Source organism: Rhinoderma darwinii, chromosome 5 (assembly GCF_050947455.1).
Source record: "Rhinoderma darwinii isolate aRhiDar2 chromosome 5, aRhiDar2.hap1, whole genome shotgun sequence".
NCBI classification, from domain to species: Eukaryota; Metazoa; Chordata; class Amphibia; order Anura; family Rhinodermatidae; genus Rhinoderma; species Rhinoderma darwinii.
Window position 1 is genome coordinate 213238252 of NC_134691.1, and position 21284 is coordinate 213259535.

At 46.3% G+C, this 21284-nt stretch overlaps 4 non-coding genes and 2 pseudogenes across 4 annotated transcripts; all 6 read right to left on the minus strand.

The window, feature by feature from the left end:
• Nucleotides 1-1305: 1305 nt before the first annotated feature.
• LOC142654296 (U2 spliceosomal RNA) lies at nucleotides 1306-1504 on the minus strand. The gene has a single exon (XR_012848984.1). It is a non-coding gene; the product is annotated as a U2 spliceosomal RNA (small nuclear RNA).
• A 6326-nt stretch (nucleotides 1505-7830) lies between these two features.
• LOC142654059 (U2 spliceosomal RNA) lies at nucleotides 7831-8016 on the minus strand. Its single transcript, XR_012848853.1, has one exon. It is a non-coding gene; the product is annotated as a U2 spliceosomal RNA (small nuclear RNA).
• A 787-nt stretch (nucleotides 8017-8803) lies between these two features.
• Nucleotides 8804-8873, minus strand: LOC142654664 (U2 spliceosomal RNA; annotated as a pseudogene).
• Nucleotides 8874-10165: 1292 nt separating this feature from the next.
• Nucleotides 10166-10353, minus strand: LOC142653799 (U2 spliceosomal RNA). Its single transcript, XR_012848664.1, has one exon. It is a non-coding gene; the product is annotated as a U2 spliceosomal RNA (small nuclear RNA).
• Nucleotides 10354-17398: 7045 nt separating this feature from the next.
• Nucleotides 17399-17509, minus strand: LOC142654623 (U2 spliceosomal RNA; annotated as a pseudogene).
• A 1300-nt stretch (nucleotides 17510-18809) lies between these two features.
• Nucleotides 18810-19001, minus strand: LOC142653936 (U2 spliceosomal RNA). Its single transcript, XR_012848773.1, has one exon. It is a non-coding gene; the product is annotated as a U2 spliceosomal RNA (small nuclear RNA).
• Between the last annotated feature and the right edge of the window lie 2283 nt (nucleotides 19002-21284).

Sequence of the window (21284 nt, forward strand, 5' to 3'; positions counted from 1 at the left end):
GAAGGCCGAGAAGCGATAACCCGAATGGGCCGGGCGTTGACCGAGCCTGCCTAATACTGCTGTTCACCCCTTGCAGCGATTGATTCAGCCTACTCCTAGGCAATTCCATGGGGCCCTGCAGGCTCACACACATTTACAGCTACTAAGCTGGAGGTGAATAAAGGCCGGAGAGGAAGCTACACAGGATTTGCTTCTTTTGCTTGCACCACAATGCAGTGCTGAAAGAGGAGGAATCTACATAAAAACGCCTTCCTGGCAACGCCCAAATGCCCTCCTGCCATGCAGATAAACACTGGCAGCGGCAGCAAGTGCATGCCCACAGCCACCCCTTGTTCCTTCACACCTTGTATCAGCTTTAATCCAGTCCAGTCCGGTGCTGCCTGCTGAGCAGCACTGACCAACACTGCCTGGGCCCAGGCTTTTATCTCTGAGGCCCCATTATGATGTCAGAAAGCTGGCTCTGGAATCCTGAGGGCTCCACTATGACACGTGCAAAGTTCCGTCTGAACTTTATATAAGACGGTGAGGCTCAGTCAGTCACTCAGTGTTGCCTGAGAGGGCAACACTGCAACAGCCGGCCGCCAGGCTGTCTTTTTTTTGCACATTTATTTGCCTCCAGGAGGCCACAAGAGGGAGACAAGGGACTGCAAAATGGAAAATAGGCATCCACCAACTTTACAGACAACTTGTTCTCCTTGCTCCTACAACCTCCATCCTTGCACAGTTTGTTATTCTTCTAGGTAACATAGTAACAAATCCAAATTGCTGCTCTCTTTGTAGGCAAGCAAGGCTTTGTTGCAACTGCAATTCTTACTTCTTCTTGAAATGTAGGGACGACAGTACATTCCATCACATCCATCTAGTGTACACAGGTAGGTCCATTGTGGCGGGCAGGCGAGCGGGCGGGCTGCTTTATTGGCTGTTTGCTGTTCCCCTACTCCACTCCACTATTTGACTGTTGTGCTGCATCAATCAATCAATCAATCAATCAATCAATCAATCAATCAGTGGCTGGCTCAGGTGCAGCTCTTTAACTTACCTAAAAGGGAGGGCGGAGAGAAGACAAGGAAGGTGAATGAGCTGTTCCAATGTGAAATGCCGGAAACACAGACACACAGACGACACAAAACAAGAGGTGGCAATCTATTCATTAATTGCATTTAATCAATGAGCTCATTATCACTCATGCATTGTCCAACAGGTGTTGAAATAATGGGATTAAAAGGGGAGATCCCTTCAGAAAGACAGAAACAATGGCAAAGAGAAAAAACACTTTTGGAATCTGATTTTAGTCAACACATAAGGAAAGGGTGCACCGGTCCTGGAAATACTGCAATACCAGGTCAATGCGTGGAGTGGACAGAGCAAGCTCTATCTCCATCTCCCTGTTCTAAAAATCCATTTAATATATGGTCCCCAGATAGGGGACGTATCAGATATTAAACTGATAAGAACAGATTTTTTTTTTTTTTTTTTTTATTTTTTTTTTTTTTTATTAAACCATTCAGGTTTTTTTGAATAAAACCGAGAACTGTAGTTGTTCAAACCACCTCTCTATTTTTCAAAAAATCTCATCACTCTGGTTCATTATTTTATTTTTCCATCAAATACAAGATAAATCAAACAAAATTCCTCAAACTAAATACCTCCATTTTAACATTCGCCATATCCCTTCCGCATCCATACCTCTTTCTAGATCCCATTTATAATAAAAATACAATTTAGCCAATACCATACTAACCACATCCTCCATCTCAAATACTTCTCTTTTATACACATTCAAATTCCTCGTATTCCACAATACTTCTTTCACACAAGTCAGAAAAATCCACAACACTCTATCCTTTTCACTACCCAAACTACACAAACCAAACAAGACAATTTCATACGTCAAAACCTTCAAACCAGTCAATTCTTCACACAACCCACTCAACTTTTTCCAAACATCCTTTGCATGCTTACACGACCAAAACACATGACTCACATCCTCATCATCCCCACAACCTTCTCTCGGACACCTTTCAGACGCAACCAAACCTCTTCTTTTCTGAACACTCCTTACAGGCAACACTCCATGTACCGACATCCATAACAAATCTTTCTGCTTATTTGACACATCATACGTAACAATCTTCTTCCACACAGACTTAGACTCCATCGAATTCAAACCATTTACAGAACACATCACATTATTCATACACATACTTCTCACAACATTCTTTTCTCTCAAAAATCTCTCCATTCTTACATCCTCTAGCTGGAACTTTTTGATAAATTTTTCTACATACAAATACCACCCCGTGCACTGGAAAGCAATTGGTTTACATAAATTTCGTTTTTCCCAACTTAGACGCTGAATCACCGTTCCAGCTAGATACTTAGACATTCTGGAAGCCTTGGATTCCTTAAATAAAAGCTCTACAAAAAAACGTACACAATTGATTCCAATGAAAATCTCCAAATTTGGGAAATCAAGGCCTCCATTACGTCTGCTTTTCATTAGAATTTCTCTCCTTGCCTTCTCAATCCCGCTCCCCCATAGAAAAAGGAACAAAACTCTATTCACTTTTTTTAACATAGCAACAGCAGGAGGAAAAACCAGAGCAACATATAAAATCATAGGTAGAATAATACTTTTGACAATTAAAACCTTCCCCGAAAAAGAAAGATCCCTCATTCTCCACATTTCCAACTTTCGCACAATCCTACCACCTAACTCATCCCAACTTTCTTTCCCTTTCAGCTCATCATCAAACACAATACCCAAAATTCTCACACCATTCACCTGTTCCATATCAGAATCACACACTCGCTCATTACTGAAAAAAATTTTAAATTTGCTCTTACCCCAATTTATTTTAAAAGCAGACGCAATACAAAACATATTTACAATCAACTTCACTCTGGACATATCATACACTGAATCACACAATACACAAATATCATCCATATATCCCAAAGCTTTCACACGCTTTCCATCACACCCGGGCACCACCAAACCTTTCACAACCTTATCATTTCTAATCATTTGCAACAATGGTTCAATCGCACAAATAAAAAGGATGGGAGACAACGGACAACCCTGTCGCACACCAGACATAATACTAAATGATTCTGAAAAAAACCCATTCACCTGCACACAACTCTTTGCATTCGCGTATAATTTCTTCAACAAACTCACAAACTGAACCGGAAAACCCATTCTCTCTAACACTTTGAACAAAAACACATGCGCCACACGATCAAACGCTTTCTCAAAATCTAACGCACACACAATCACCTTCTTATTCCGACCCTTACAATCCTCAAGCATGTCCCGCACCAACGCCACGTTCTCATGCAATTTCCTTTTCGGTACCGCACATACCTGATCCTCATCAATTACACACCCAATCACATCTCTCATACGATTCGCAATCAGCTTGGCAAAAATTTTATAATCCGTATTCAGCAAAGTAATTGGTCGCCAGTTTTCTAACCGTCTCTTATCTCCTTTTTTATGCAACAGAACTACCATACCCTTCTTCATCACATCACACATATTCGTCCCAGAAAACAACACTCTCATAACATCAATAACATCCTTCCCAATTATATCCCAATATTTCCCATAGAAATCAGCTGGTATTCCATCGATCCCTGGAGACTTATTTTTGGCCATACTTCCCACCACATCCTTTACTTCACCATCCATAATCTCACCAAGCAAAAACGCACATTCACTTTCAGGAACAAAATTACACACAATATCCAAAAACTCATCATCGTCACCCATATCACACTTCTTCACATCATACAGTTGTTTATAAAAATCAGACACCACATCAATCACATCCTTACCAAACACCTCTTTATCATCCTTATCCAATAACACATTCATACCACTTTTCCCACCACACATTTTTTTAAAGAAAAATCTAGTGCACTTCTCGTGATTATCTCTAACCTCCACCTTAGACCTAAATATAATTTCTTTCCCTTTCTCTCGGAACCACTCCTTAATATCTTTTTTTGTTTTTTCCAAATCGTGTCTTACATCCATACCCAAATTTTTACATTGTTGAAGGAACGTCATCCGCATATTAAAGCGTGAATATTGCAATCTTTTCCTTCTCGCTCTTCTATACCCTATCTGTCTAAAAAACCCACCAATCTTTTTTTTCACCCATACCCACCATTCACACACATTAGAGAAAGAACTTTTCTTCCTAACCCAAAACCCATATTTTTTCCCAAACCTAGTTTTTACCCTTTCATCACTCAGAAAACTAACATTCATCTTCCATACCCCTCTACCATAAAAGAAATTATTTATAACAAAAACCCCCAACAAACACTCGTGATCTGAAAACCACACTCTCTCCTGCGCATAATCTACACATTTCATTGCTGAAGTAGAAAAAAAGAAAAAATCCAGACGAGAATCCGTTCTTCCGTCATCGGCATGGTACGTAAATGGACCTGGTTTCCTGGTGACAGCGTCCTGCAAAGCAAAGTCCTGCAAAATTTGATTCCACAAACTTCCGGTAGCGTCCACATTAGACTCTGTGGATCCAGCTCGGGCCTGCTTCTCCAGGATACAGTTAATATCACCGACAATAATAACAGGAACTTTACCATGTAGAAAAAATTTTAAACTATCAAAAAGTGCCAACCTATCAGATTTCACAGCATGGCCATAGATATTGATAAGCCTAAACTGCCATCCCTTATAGGATAGTAACACACAGACACATCTTCCTTCCTGAATGATTTGAGTCTGTTTGATGACAAACTCATTATTTTTGAAGAGAATACCAATTCCATCATTCCTATTTGTGGAAGAAAAGGACCAAATTGCTTCCCCAAACTTCCATTCTTCTTTCCTAGGCATTTTTGATAAACCACATTCTTGTACGCAAACAATGTCACTGCCCTTAGAGGCCAAAAAGTCCAGGACTGCAGCACGCTTGTGAGCAGAGGAGAACACCCGTACATTTTGTGAGACAATCTTTAATCTCAAAGACATGCGGGCATAGTATGGTTAGTGGAAAAGCAAGCCATGAAATAGCCAGAACATATCACGTCCCAGGGAAATACATTGCTCTTTCCAGATTTGCCACATTGACTTCACTGAGGAAACCTTCCCCAGGAGAGCTGGGTACTTCTGAGGCCACCTCAGATGACTTAGGGCTACAACTAGAGTCACTGTCCAGCAATGAGAAAGGATTTGCATGAGCAGAATCTTCCAACAAACCTATCTTCAGTCTCTTCACCGCCTTTCCAGATTTCCCCCTTTTTGAGACAACTTTGTGGAAAATTTCCGCACTAGTGGCACTAGGCATCCTGGCCTCCTTCTCGTCCTCCTCCGATATTGACCACTCCACTTTAGCTGAGTCTTCCGTTTTTGACTCTGGGCTAGAGAAAGACAAAATTTGCATACTTGCACCATTATCAGGGTATGCACACCCACTAGGTGGCGCTGTGTCTTCACCTTCCATAGGTATAACCACAGGTGTCTCATCAACAGTTGGCTCTGCAGGAGGGACCACACCCAACTCCATGCTGTCAGTATGTGAGGTTAGAACCTCTCCTAATCCAGCTTTCCCAGGGTCCTGAGAAGCAGCCACAGAAACACTGCCAGCAGGCTCTGAAATTACATCAGAAGAGGCAGCAAGGGAACTTGTTGTTCTCACCTGTCTGCCCCATGTCCTTCTCTCTTGCCCTAAGAAGGGAAACACCTTTGGGCATTTTCTACAGGTATGACCAGGCAAACCACAAATATCACACCTGGATGGGGAAATGCATGCACTAACCTCATGTCCTGTTTCCTTGCAATTTCTGCAAACCTTGCCTTTACATGCATCTTTAGTATGCCCGTAGGAAAAACATGATCTGCAAAATGATGGCATATCTTGGTAGTAAAGATATCCCTTGTTCCCACCAATGGAAAAATTAGCGGGAGGATTCATCACTCCTCCAATACAGCTGGAGTCAGGTTTCAGCCTGACCCAGTACTTGATATCACCATTAAAAACTCCCCATAGGTTCTTCTGCTCCACACCTCCTCTAACATGGGTACAGTAGTGAGCTAAAAAGGCCCTGACCAGCCTTCTATCCAGAAATGGGTTATACATGTGGATGGTAATACATTTCTCCACTGCTGAGAAAAGAGGTAGCACTTCAATAGATTTTAAAGCCTCATGCATATGTTTCTCCTTGAGCAACTGAAAAACATTTAGACAGTAGGCGGCCTCAAAAAAGGATACGTCATACGTAGCAATATTGCTGAAAGCTTGGATACAGAATACCTCTACCAATGTGACTCCAGCCAGGTCCAGAAGGATGTTCTCAATGATGTGCCCAGTATCCACTTCTTCTCTCCTCTGCTCATTCACCACAAAACGAATTGTATTCCGCACAGCTGCCATCTTGATGAGGAATGCCCAACGGCACGATGATCGCTCCCAAAAACGTCGGAGAGGACTCCACGAAAGACCGAACCCCCGGCCCAGACCAGGCAATAAACCTGATCTGAGCCAAAAGGCCGAGAAGCGATAACCCGAATGGGCCGGGCGTTGACCGAGCCTGCCTAATACTGCTGTTCACCCCTTGCAGCGATTGATTCAGCCTACTCCTAGGCAATTCCATGGGGCCCTGCAGGCTCACACACATTTACAGCTACTAAGCGGGAGGTGAATAAAGGCCGGAGAGGAAGCTACACAGGATTTGCTTCTTTTGCTTGCACCACAATGCAGTGCTGAAAGAGGAGGAATCTACATAAAAACGCCTTCCTGGCAACGCCCAAATGCCCTCCTGCCATGCAGATAAACACTGGCAGCGGCAGCAAGTGCATGCCCACAGCCACCCCTTGTTCCTTCACACCTTGTATCAGCTTTAATCCAGTCCAGTCCGGTGCTGCCTGCTGAGCAGCACTGACCAACACTGCCTGGGCCCAGGCTTTTATCTCTGAGGCCCCATTATGATGTCAGAAAGCTGGCTCTGGAATCCTGAGGGCTCCACTATGACACGTGCAAAGTTCCGTCTGAACTTTATATAAGACGGTGAGGCTCAGTCAGTCACTCAGTGTTGCCTGAGAGGGCAACACTGCAACAGCCGGCCGCCAGGCTGTCTTTTTTTTGCACATTTATTTGCCTCCAGGAGGCCACAAGAGGGAGACAAGGGACTGCAAAATGGAAAATAGGCATCCACCAACTTTACAGACAACTTGTTCTCCTTGCTCCTACAACCTCCATCCTTGCACAGTTTGTTATTCTTCTAGGTAACATAGTAACAAATCCAAATTGCTGCTCTCTTTGTAGGCAAGCAAGGCTTTGTTGCAACTGCAATTCTTACTTCTTCTTGAAATGTAGGGACGACAGTACATTCCATCACATCCATCTAGTGTACACAGGTAGGTCCATTGTGGCGGGCAGGCGAGCGGGCGGGCTGCTTTATTGGCTGTTTGCTGTTCCCCTACTCCACTCCACTATTTGACTGTTGTGCTGCATCAATCAATCAATCAATCAATCAATCAATCAATCAATCAATCAGTGGCTGGCTCAGGTGCAGCTCTTTAACTTACCTAAAAGGGAGGGCGGAGAGAAGACAAGGAAGGTGAATGAGCTGTTCCAATGTGAAATGCCGGAAACACAGACACACAGACGACACAAAACAAGAGGTGGCAATCTATTCATTAATTGCATTTAATCAATGAGCTCATTATCACTCATGCATTGTCCAACAGGTGTTGAAATAATGGGATTAAAAGGGGAGATCCCTTCAGAAAGACAGAAACAATGGCAAAGAGAAAAAACACTTTTGGAATCTGATTTTAGTCAACACATAAGGAAAGGGTGCACCGGTCCTGGAAATACTGCAATACCAGGTCAATGCGTGGAGTGGACAGAGCAAGCTCTATTTCCATCTCCCTGTTCTAAAAATCCATTTAATATATGGTCCCCAGATAGGGGACGTATCAGATATTAAACTGATAAGAACAGATTTTTTTATTTTATTTTTTATTGAAAGCCCGAGTCGTGCTTTCTATCACCCAAGTGCATAAAAAGTGCAGAGGTGCCACACAAAAAGTGCACAAGGATGCGGTCTATCGCAGCCCTTCTCTTAAAAGAGAGAGGCCCCGCATAACCATTCCCTGACCCTCCAAACCATAGGCCTAGAGGATCAAGGATCGATGGTCCCCCCTCGCCGAGGCTTAGGGAGACCCAAACACACTCCTAGGCTTCTACCTGGGCTGCCACCCCAGTGTCCACCTAGGAGCCTGCATCCTAGTTGCACCTCCCCTCCGAAGAAGGGAGGCCGGGTTGCAGGGGAAAAAGGAACCAGAAGGCCACACATTTTCCCCCTAGACCTCAGGAGGGTCCCAAAAGGGCACCGCATCCCAAAATCCTTGTGACAAACGTGACAAACACACAGTGAAAAACAAAATTAAATAAGTGGATGTGCGCTGTGATACAGCCTGGACATCCGCCAGGTATAAAAAATTCCTCATCTCCCAGCCAGAAGGCCGGGAGAAAAAAGGTGTGTGCTTAGAAGTGTGAAAGAAGAGTGCGTGCAAGTGTGCCTTCACTCAGTGGGATCCCACCCCCAGTGAGTTAGGGCACCCCAGGGTCACCAGCCCTGGGGCACATAGCAACTCGGGCTTTCATACTACCCGACCTCCTGACCTCGATCCGGCGGTCGCCTGGTCACCTACAAATGGTACCTTTAAACCAAATGCGTACACCAGAGCGATGACCGTTGTGGTTCCCTGCCCTCACCTCGGCGTTCTGTCATCCCCCTACGATGGCCCATCAACCACCGGCAGGGATGATTACTAACCTCAGCTTGAGCAGGTACTACACTTGATCTTAGCCAAAAGGCCGAGAAGCGATAACCCGAATGGGCCGGGCGTTGACCGAGCCTGCCTAATACTGCTGTTCACCCCTTGCAGCGATTGATTCAGCCTACTCCTAGGCAATTCCATGGGGCCCTGCAGGCTCACACACATTTACAGCTACTAAGCGGGAGGTGAATAAAGGCCGGAGAGGAAGCTACACAGGATTTGCTTCTTTTGCTTGCACCACAATGCAGTGCTGAAAGAGGAGGAATCTACATAAAAACGCCTTCCTGGCAACGCCCAAATGCCCTCCTGCCATGCAGATAAACACTGGCAGCGGCAGCAAGTGCATGCCCACAGCCACCCCTTGTTCCTTCACACCTTGTATCAGCTTTAATCCAGTCCAGTCCGGTGCTGCCTGCTGAGCAGCACTGACCAACACTGCCTGGGCCCAGGCTTTTATCTCTGAGGCCCCATTATGATGTCAGAAAGCTGGCTCTGGAATCCTGAGGGCTCCACTATGACACGTGCAAAGTTCCGTCTGAACTTTATATAAGACGGTGAGGCTCAGTCAGTCACTCAGTGTTGCCTGAGAGGGCAACACTGCAACAGCCGGCCGCCAGGCTGTCTTTTTTTTGCACATTTATTTGCCTCCAGGAGGCCACAAGAGGGAGACAAGGGACTGCAAAATGGAAAATAGGCATCCACCAACTTTACAGACAACTTGTTCTCCTTGCTCCTACAACCTCCATCCTTGCACAGTTTGTTATTCTTCTAGGTAACATAGTAACAAATCCAAATTGCTGCTCTCTTTGTAGGCAAGCAAGGCTTTGTTGCAACTGCAATTCTTACTTCTTCTTGAAATGTAGGGACGACAGTACATTCCATCACATCCATCTAGTGTACACAGGTAGGTCCATTGTGGCGGGCAGGCGAGCGGGCGGGCTGCTTTATTGGCTGTTTGCTGTTCCCCTACTCCACTCCACTATTTGACTGTTGTGCTGCATCAATCAATCAATCAATCAATCAATCAATCAATCAATCAATCAGTGGCTGGCTCAGGTGCAGCTCTTTAACTTACCTAAAAGGGAGGGCGGAGAGAAGACAAGGAAGGTGAATGAGCTGTTCCAATGTGAAATGCCGGAAACACAGACACACAGACGACACAAAACAAGAGGTGGCAATCTATTCATTAATTGCATTTAATCAATGAGCTCATTATCACTCATGCATTGTCCAACAGGTGTTGAAATAATGGGATTAAAAGGGGAGATCCCTTCAGAAAGACAGAAACAATGGCAAAGAGAAAAAACACTTTTGGAATCTGATTTTAGTCAACACATAAGGAAAGGGTGCACCGGTCCTGGAAATACTGCAATACCAGGTCAATGCGTGGAGTGGACAGAGCAAGCTCTATTTCCATCTCCCTGTTCTAAAAATCCATTTAATATATGGTCCCCAGATAGGGGACGTATCAGATATTAAACTGATAAGAACAGATTTTTTGATTGAAAATTGCTTTATTGACAATCAATCGTCATCATACAAACATTACTGCGACGCAGCGCAAGCCATGAAGCAGCAAATAATAAATAATAACAGTCGTCAAACATAACATGACAGTATAATACACAGTACAGGCTAGCCTATGCTATACATTACACCACATGCTACACTAACATTCTTGCATTCACTAACGCCAAACAACAAAGCATTACAGACAAGTGATGGGATAGGGGAGTGGGTAGGAGGGGATAGGGAAGGGGGAAATCACAGGCCCGAAGCTTTATTGAAAGACAACACACAAGAAGGGAGAGTGGGGGGAAGGGGAGTATCAGTCCTCTTCCTCATCGACGTCCGGGCTGTCCCAGGTGGAATAGTCTCTGAGCAGGCTGTGGATCAGCCTGCGGCAGTCCTGGACGGACACACTCTCTCTCCGCAAAATCAGACGGTTCCTGGCAAACCATATAGCGTCCTTAAAGCAGTTCATAAGGCGCCAGGCTTCCTGGATTGCTCCATCCGTGGTATTCCCAGGAAATAGTCCATAAAGTACCGAGCGGTACGACAGTCTGTTCCTGGGTACTGAGTCCTTGAGTTCATGTTCCAAGGCTTTCAACAGACCCTGTGCAAAGGGGCACTGCCAGAAAATGTGCAAAGATGTTTCCTCCGTGAAGGGGCACCTGGGGCAGTACCGGGTCTTGCACAGGTTGCGGGCATGCATGAATGACCTAAGAGGCAGTCCTCCCTGGATGGCCATCCATGAAATGTCCTTGTGCCCGTTGGTCAACCTGCCAGATGACACGTTAGTCCAAACAGTCTCCAACGTGTCGGCATGAAGCCCTGGAACAGACTCCAGTGAGTCCTTTGCTCTGATGTGCTTGTGGATCGTCTTAGGTTTCCACAAGTCGGGCTTAAGACCCTCCAGTTGATGCTCCCTCACAAACCGGACGACATCTCCGTAGAACCAGGGAGCGTGCCAGTTGTAAGGGAAGGAGCTGTCCCACTTGTCCCAGCCAAAACCTCGCCAGAGGGGAAGGAGGAAGTAGCGGGACATGGCCTTGCCCGCAGAGCCGTTTGCTGTCCTCAGAGTCCTACGAACACAGTCACATACAAAAGCGATCCGCAGCAGAGTGGGAATGTCGGGTATACCCTTCCCACCTTTGCGGGGCTCCTTGTACATAACAGTCCGCTTTACTCTGTCCATTTTCGAGCCCCAGATGAAGCGAAACACAGTCCTGGTAATGGCCCTCGAGACGGTGGCAAGAGGGGGCCATGCCTGTGCAGTGTATTGTAGCACAGGCAAGACTTCGTTACGCAGGACCATTGTTTTGCCCTCAATAGTGAGTTGTCTGAGGCTCCACAGTCCGATCCTTTGGTTGACTTTGGCCAAGCGTTCTTCCCACGACTTTAGGGCTGCACCTTCCTTACCGAACCAGACTCCCAGAATTTTGATGAAGTCCGGCTTGATAGTAAACGGGAAGGAGGCAGGAGAAGGCAGGTACCACTTTCCGAAGAGCATGGCTTCCGACTTCCCGCAGTTGACTTTTGCCCCTGAAGTGCGTCCGAACTCCTCGCAGGTCTGGACGAGTGCAGTCACCGAACTCTGGTCAGCGCAGAAGACGGTCACGTCGTCCATGTACAGCGAGCATTTGACCTCGAAGTGTCCTGGACCTGGTGCGGTGATCCCTCTGATCTCTCCATTCTGCCGGATAGCCTCTGCGAAGAGCTCTATAACACAAACAAAAAGGAGAGGTGAAAGAGGACAGCCTTGTCTAACCCCCGACGATACAGGAAAGGGGTCAGTCTTCCAGCCGTTCACCAGCACCGAGCTGTAAATGTCGCAATACATCAGGTTAACATACAAACAGAACAACCTGCCAAGCCGCAGCCTACGCAGAGCCTTACCCATGAATTCGTGAGAGACCCGGTCAAAAGCCTTCTCCTGATCCAGACTGACCAGGGCCGCGTGTGTACGGCGGCTTTGCATGTAATGCACCGTGTCCCTCACCAGGGCAAGACTGTCGGCCACCCTACGGCCAGGAATGCCGCAGGTTTGGTCCGATCCGATGATCTGTCCGATGACAACCTTCAGTCTGTTGGTCAATACTTTGGCGAGGATCTTGTAGTCCACGTTCAGGAGAGAGATGGGACGCCAGTTTTTCAGGTCACATCTCTCCCCCTTCCGCTTATACAAGATCGTGATCATGCCTTCTCTCAAGGACGGTGGCATTCTACCCTCCACCACCATCTCCTCATAGAGCTCCAGCAGGTCCGGACAGATCAAGTCCCCCAGCGCTACATAGAGCTCTGCTGGGAGACCATCACTGCCCGGGGTCCTGCCGGGTCTGAAGGATTTAGCGGCAGAGAGCAGTTCCTCCACCGTCAAGGGTACATCCATAGCCTCCGTACCTGCAGGATCAAGATGATTAGTGATACCTGACAGGAATTTATCGGCGGCTTCGGGGTCAGTGGTTTTCCGGGAGTAGAGGCTTCGGTAGTAGTCTGTGACGACTCCCATCACCTCCTTCTTCCCAGAATGCATGTTTCCGGTCTCATCTCGGAGTTCCTTCAGGGGCGTGTGGCCGGCATGGAGTTTCCTGAAAAAGAACGAGTTACATTTCTCACCCTTCTCCAGGTTCTCCACCTTGGAACGAAAGACAATTCGCTTGGATTCCTCCTCAAAGTGCCTTTTCAGGCCCTTTTTGGCTTCCTCCAGCTCCTTCCTGACGTCCCAGCCGCATTGAAGGAGGTCTTGCAGGGATCGAAGCTGACGCTGCATCTCTCTGAAGTCTCTCTTCCTCTCACACGCCTGTTGACGACTTTTTGCCTGAAAGAAACAACGAAATTCAACTTTAACATATTCCCACCAGTCACAGGTTTTGTCAAAGAAAACTTTATCATTCCTCCAAACAATATAGGCGTCTCTAAGTTCCGCCAGTACCTCCTCTCTTTCCAGCAGGGCACAATTCAGCTTCCAGGAGCCAGGGCCGGGAGGAAAACCGTGGCCGATGGCACCCTGGAAGAGAATGGCCCTGTGGTCAGAGAAGAAGCAGGGGACCATGGAGTGCCCATGCTGCTTGACTGCCCGGGAGGTGAACACAAAGTCAATCCGAGAACGAAGTGAGCCATCGGGTCGGCTCCATGAATAGTTCACAGAGCCGATCCCCATGGAGCCCACAACGTCCTGCAAGGATGCTTCGGTTACCATCTCGATAAGCAGTTTGGAACTGACATCCAGTTTGATTGAAGTGCCGGAACTTCGTCCATCCTCTTCGATGGGGTAGTTGAAGTCCCCGGCCATCACCACTGCCCTAGTGGTGGCGAGCTGGGTCCGCAGGGTCTGGAATAGTTCCAGGCGCTCAGCCTTCATAGGGGGAGCGTACACGTTGATGAGCCTAATCGGCTCTCCTGCCCAGGAACCGTCTACGACCAACAAGCGGCCGCAGGCGAGCTCCTGGACAGAGTCAACAGTAAATACGCTTCCCCTAATCAGGATGGCAACCCCTGCAGACTTACAGTCGCCCCCACCAGACCAGTAGGACGGGCCATGGGTCCACTGCCTGGCCAGATGATGGTATGACCTGGAAGAGGGGAGAGTACATTCCTGCAGCATAAATACATCACTCGACTGCTTGGAAAGAAAAGTTAGCACCATCTGACATCTAGTCCTATCTCTAACACTCCTCACATTGAGGCTAAAGATGTTAAGTTTAGCAGCCATGGGGGAGAATAAAGAAGGTTAGTGCAAACGATACACCTTAGTTACCAGTCCGGTCGGGCGGATCCTCCTCTCCTGGCTGGTCCGAAAGATCCAGCAGGCCCTCTGACAAAAATTGTTCCAGGATTGTAGCCACCTGGATGTCTGTTGTGAAGTCGATGACCTCAGGTTCAGACACGAGTTCCTCCACCATCTGCTCCATTTCCTCCTGCTGCGCAAGGGAATCTTCGCAGATTTCCACGACTTGTCGCTTTGAGGACTCAGCAGCTGGGCTGTCCCTCACCTTTCTCTTCCTCTGGATGGCACCTGAGGAGACAAGAGGGGGAAAATCCTCCAGGGAGAGGACTCCAGCAGCTGGAGGGGAAGATGTTAGTGCTGCTGGAGCTGGGGAGAAGGGAGGCTGGGTTGGGAGAGGTGCAGGTGACAGGACCACTGAGATGGGTGGGTAGGAGAAGGTGAGAGCCTCAGTGGGGGTGACAGGGGTTGGGGACGGGGGGGTGGGGAGGGCCGGGCGAGGGAGGGTGGGAAGGGTAGGGCGAGGGAGGGCCGGGAGGCGGGGGGGAGGGACTGTCGTCTTCTTACCATCCTTCTTATTCCCGGTCTTCTGCGCCGCTGGAGCTCTGGTTGGGGCGGGGTTCCCTCTGGCCGGAGCTTTCGCCGCTACAGTTGCCCAGGATCGATCCCTCTTCGGGCAGTCCTTGTAGGAGTGGGCTGCTTGTCCGCAGAGGTTGCACATTGTCCGTTTCGGGCAGTCTTTGGTCTCGTGTCCTGTTACCCGGCAGTTCTTGCAGGCGTCCTCCTTGCAGTCCTTCACCGAATGACCCTTCTTGCTGCATCTCCTGCAGATCTGCGGCATGTCCGGGTAGTAGATGAGGCCGTAGGAGTTGCCCAGCGAGAATGACTGGGGCAGGTGCTGGAGGCCGTCTTCCGCGCTCGAATCCTTGTTCAGTCGGACGATTACCGACCACTTGCCAGTCCAGAAGCCGAGTCCGTTCAGGATGTGGGTGGGTTCCCTCACCACTGTGCAGAACCGCTTCAGGAGCGTGGTGATGTCTTTGCCGGGGGTGTGTGGGTTCCGCATTGAGACCGTCACCCGCCTTTCCTCTCTTTGGACAGGGCAGTTGCCCACAAAGCGAGAGAAAGGGGATTCAGGCCTCGCCGCTTTCACCATCTCCCAGTACCTTCTGCAGATGTTGATCGAAGCGAAGGTCACGAAGAACATCCCGGTCATGAAGGCCTGGATGCTGATGGTCTCCGGCTTAGCGAAGCCCTGGTCCAGGAGCATCTTCTGGCAGAACACTTCTTCCGTCATGTCCGGCACTCTCCCGTCCACCTCCTTCAGCTTCAGGGCCACCGTCTGCTTCATCCAGGGCTCCAGGGTTGGAGCAGCCTGGTTCGGCTTCCTGGTGGCCTGTTGGCTTGAGGAGGCTTCAGGAGGAGATGTCCTGGCCTGGGTCGGCTCACCTGGTCCATCAGCCTTCTTCTTCTGGGTGGCAGGGTTGCTGGTTGAGGCCATGGCTTCTTCCAGCTGTTCCTGTCGCTTGGGGAGGATCTTCGATAGCTCTTTCCCGAAGGGGGCGGAGCTATGCAAATCTTCTCCTTGCTGGCCGAGGTTCTTCCACGAAATTTCTTCCGCAGCGGTTCCTCGTCGAGCTTCTTCTGCGGCCGAGCTTCTTCAAAGATCCCCTTCAGCAGCGGCTCTTCTCCGAAGGTCTCTGTCGCAGTTCTCCTTCTTCCCGGCAGCGATCTCCCGGAGCTTCTTCCCCGATGGCGGCTTCTCCCTTCTGGATCTTCGTCTTCGGTGGTTCTTCTCCGCAGTTCGTCGCCGGCTTCGTCTGGAACGCTCTTGGATCGCTAAGCTAGTGTTTATAGCCCCCAGTGGTTCTCCGAGCTATCTATCCTTACAAGGACTGATAAGAACAGATTTTTTTTTTTTTTTTTTTTTTTTTTTTTAAGGTTTCCACTCAGATCCGTCTCGAGTTAAATTTTAAACTTCAAATTTAAAGACTTGATCATCATTATGAAAAAACCAAATATAATTTTTATTTCTCTCTCTTTTTTTTTTTTTTTTTTAAAGTAAAATTAATAAAACAAACCGTTTCTTACAGCGATTACACCAAGCATATCCACAAGATGTTCTCGAAGATCTTGACCGTCCCATTCCAAATTTACAATACATGCCAACCAGGTTCGTACTTTATATCTCTCCAGAAAATCTGGTATATTCCCTCTTAAACAGGTTCGTACCCGCCTCCGAACCTTCTCAAAATTAATTTTATCTCTTAATCCCTCCACGTCTTTCACTAGTTTATCTCTTTCTGCTCTATCTTCATCTGAAACTACATTTTGTTCCACAATTTTCCTCCTTTTTGTTTCATCACTTTTTTTAACCTCAACACTTTTCCCCGCTCCTCCCTTTTTCTGTGGTTTATCCTCTTTTTGTGGGGTAACTTTCTCTTCCTTTCTTTTAACGGTCTTCTTACTCTCCTCCTTTGCTTCACTTTTACTTTTTTTTGGACAATTTTTAAACACATGCCCTTCTTCTCTACACATGTTACACACTTTGCCCTTCTCACAATCATTATACTTATGACCTTCCTTAAAACATTTGGTACAAATTATTTTTCCACAATTCTCCTTCTCATGCCCATACTCTTTACAATTGTGGCAAAAAATCCCCATTCCAAAAAAGTAGAGATTCCCACTTGCACTGCCAATTTTAAAGCGTGCTGGAGGAAGCAATAAGTTTCCAGCCTCTCCAACTGCCTTAAATTTACACAGGAATTTCCATTTACCTGTCCAGAATCCAAAGGGATTAAAGACCTTACCCTTCTCCACCACCTCCTCACAGAACTTAGTGAGAAAGCATATAATATCGTCTTTACACACATAGGGGGAAAACATTTTAACAATGACCAACTTTTTGCTAGGAGCAAAGTGCGGTGTTACAATCACACCAACCAGTCTTGGATCCTGCTTCTTCTTCTTTAAAGTGTCCAGAAAATCCAGATAAATGTCCTCTGTACAAAAAGTGACATCGAAACATCCTCTTCTTGGATAGTCCATTACAGACAATATCCATTGTCTCTCCAACTGGAAAAGATCAAGCAAGAGTACCTTCGTTAGGAATTCCAAGTCTCTGCTTTGTCCTCCAGATTCCTCCATCGTAAAACGAACAGCATTCCGAGTACGCATGTAGTCAGGGACTTCCTCCATCCTGCCGCAACAAAAGCCAACGATATCCAAAGAAATCCAAAGATAGTACCTTCAGCACCTAGATGCCAGGCAAGTGATCGCTCCCCGTTGCCCTGGACTAATCCTCCTCCCCAATAGCAGCAGAGGGGTGAAGTCTCTCCTAAGAGAAACGATCCCCCCAGGCCAAGGAAAAGGGTACCAGGGCACCTCCTGACCAAGAAACAAGGCAATACCCTAAAGTACTACACTTGATCTTAGCCAAAAGGCCGAGAAGCGATAACCCGAATGGGCCGGGCGTTGACCGAGCCTGCCTAATACTGCTGTTCACCCCTTGCAGCGATTGATTCAGCCTACTCCTAGGCAATTCCATGGGGCCCTGCAGGCTCACACACATTTACAGCTACTAAGCGGGAGGTGAATAAAGGCCGGAGAGGAAGCTACACAGGATTTGCTTCTTTTGCTTGCACCACAATGCAGTGCTGAAAGAGGAGGAATCTACATAAAAACGCCTTCCTGGCAACGCCCAAATGCCCTCCTGCCATGCAGATAAACACTGGCAGCGGCAGCAAGTGCATGCCCACAGCCACCCCTTGTTCCTTCACACCTTGTATCAGCTTTAATCCAGTCCAGTCCGGTGCTGCCTGCTGAGCAGCACTGACCAACACTGCCTGGGCCCAGGCTTTTATCTCTGAGGCCCCATTATGATGTCAGAAAGCTGGCTCTGGAATCCTGAGGGCTCCACTATGACACGTGCAAAGTTCCGTCTGAACTTTATATAAGACGGTGAGGCTCAGTCAGTCACTCAGTGTTGCCTGAGAGGGCAACACTGCAACAGCCGGCCGCCAGGCTGTCTTTTTTTTGCACATTTATTTGCCTCCAGGAGGCCACAAGAGGGAGACAAGGGACTGCAAAATGGAAAATAGGCATCCACCAACTTTACAGACAACTTGTTCTCCTTGCTCCTACAACCTCCATCCTTGCACAGTTTGTTATTCTTCTAGGTAACATAGTAACAAATCCAAATTGCTGCTCTCTTTGTAGGCAAGCAAGGCTTTGTTGCAACTGCAATTCTTACTTCTTCTTGAAATGTAGGGACGACAGTACATTCCATCACATCCATCTAGTGTACACAGGTAGGTCCATTGTGGCGGGCAGGCGAGCGGGCAGGCTGCTTTATTGGCTGTTTGCTGTTCCCCTACTCCACTCCACTATTTGACTGTTGTGCTGCATCAATCAATCAATCAATCAATCAATCAATCAATCAATCAATCAATCAATCAGTGGCTGGCTCAGGTGCAGCTCTTTAACTTACCTAAAAGGGAGGGCGGAGAGAAGACAAGGAAGGTGAATGAGCTGTTCCAATGTGAAATGCCGGAAACACAGACACACAGACGACACAAAACAAGAGGTGGCAATCTATTCATTAATTGCATTTAATCAATGAGCTCATTATCACTCATGCATTGTCCAACAGGTGTTGAAATAATGGGATTAAAAGGGGAGATCCCTTCAGAAAGACAGAAACAATGGCAAAGAGAAAAAACACTTTTGGAATCTGATTTTAGTCAACACATAAGGAAAGGGTGCACCGGTCCTGGAAATACTGCAATACCAGGTCAATGCGTGGAGTGGACAGAGCAAGCTCTATTTCCATCTCCCTGTTCTAAAAATCCATTTAATATATGGTCCCCAGATAGGGGACGTATCAGATATTAAACTGATAAGAACAGATTTTTATTTTTTTTTTTTTAATTTTTATTGAAAATAAAGTCAGATTACATTTCATACATTTGTCATGAAAAGTACAAAAACAAAATATTCAAAGACACATCCATCATTTTAAAAGAGAAATATTCAAAAATACAAACACAAATACATTGTATCCTCCCCAAAAAAACAAAAAAAACCCATTCTTATAAGAAAAGAAAAAAAACACATTAAATTCAATTAATAAGCCATGACCGCCATTTTTTGTATTTCCAGACTCCTTCGGCATCACTGCCAAGTCTTTTTCGGTCACATAACACATACAGAAATAAACGTCCACGGATCATGCCCAAACACTCATACACTTCAACGTCCTTTTGCTTAAAAACTAAGATATTCCTGACATCCCACAACACTTCTTTTACGCAATTTACAATCAACCACAACAACCTAGCTTTCTCTCTATTCACACCACACAACCCAAACATCATCATATTAAACGTCAATAATTCAACCCCAGTTATACCTTTAATCAATTTACCCATCCCTTTCCATACATTCTTAGCATACTCACACTCCCACAGTAAATGAACATAATTCTCACACCTACCACATCCTGCCCTGGGGCAGTTCTCACTGTTTACCAACCTTCTTCTCCGTTGAAACTCGCGCGTAGGTAAACACCTATGCACAGTCATCCAAGCAAGATCCTTTTGCCTGTTTACTAACTCTTTACTTTGCACATTCTTCCACACTGCTTTACTCTCATTCTCAGTCAAACCAGCCACACATTCAACCATCTCTCTTGACTCCAAAACTTTCATCACTTTCTTGCTCTCACACCAATCATTCACTGTCACATTCTCTAAGTGGTTCCTCCTAATGCACCTATCAATCCTCATATAAAACCATGGAGTACCAAAACTTGTTGGCTCCCTCAAATCCCTTACCATTAATTTATATCTCAGTAACACCCTTCCAGCCAAATACTTCACCATACAACCATACACACTTTCCTTCTTACTGATCGACATACAAAAACTTACATACTTCACCGCCAGAAAACATTCAATATTCATCAGACCTTTTCCACCATTCACTCTTCTCTTCACCACTTTCTCTCGCTTCAATTTCTCCATCTTTGAGTTCCAAAGGAACAAAAAAATTACTCGGATGATTCTCGCCAGACATCTGTCAGGCGGAGGAAAAACATAATTAATATACAACAAAATTGGAATAATCACAGATTTAATCACCAAAACTCTCCCATCAATCGATAAAGTCCTTAAAGACCAAAAATTTGTTTTATTTTTCACCCGTTCTAAAACTCTCCCCCAACTCTCTTTCCCATACAAATCATTGTCAAAAATCACCCCCAGAACTTCCACCCCACCTTGTCTCACTGGCCATCCACACAAGTCATTTTCCTTCCATTCATCAAAAAACTTACAACCACTTTTATCCACATTCAACTTAAACCCACTCATCATACAAAAACATTCAATCAGCAACTTAGCCCGCTTAACAGCAGCCATACATTTACACACAACCGTGACATCATCCATATAACCAATCACACGCACATCTCTCCCCTTACTGCCAGGGATTTCTACACCCCGCATTACCTTGTCCCGCCTAAACATACCCAACAACGGTTCAATCACACAAACAAATAAAATTGGTGACAATGGACACCCTTGACGAACTCCTGACATAATCCTCACCTTCTCGCTCAGAAAACCATTCACCTGGATTCTACTCCCTATATCTCTGTATAAACACTGAATCCATCCAACCATTCTCTCCGGTACACCCATTTTCCTCAAAATCTTGAACATAAAATCATGCACAACTCTATCATACGCCTTCTCAAAATCAACCGTAATCACAGCCACACCTTGTTTCCTATCCTTACAGTCCCACAACACATCTCTCAAACCCAGCAAACATTCAGAAATCCTCCTGTCAGGCACTGCACACATTTGTTCTTCACCAACCATACAGTCAATCACACTTCTCAACCTATTAGCAATAATCTTAGATATAATCTTGTAATCGCAATTTAAGAGCGCTATCGGCCTCCAATTTTTTAAACTCTTTTTCTCCCCCTTCTTAAACAAAAGAACAGTCACACTTTCACTCATACTTTTTGACAACCTACCTCTCTCCAAAACTTCCTTACAAACTTCCCATACATAATCACCAATCATATCCCAAAATACACAATAAAATTCTACAGGCAAACCATCACTCCCTGCTACTTTCCCCTTCTTCATACCATTCATTGCATCCTCTACTTCACTCTTCCTTATGTCCTCACTCAAAAAACTCTGATCAATCTCATCC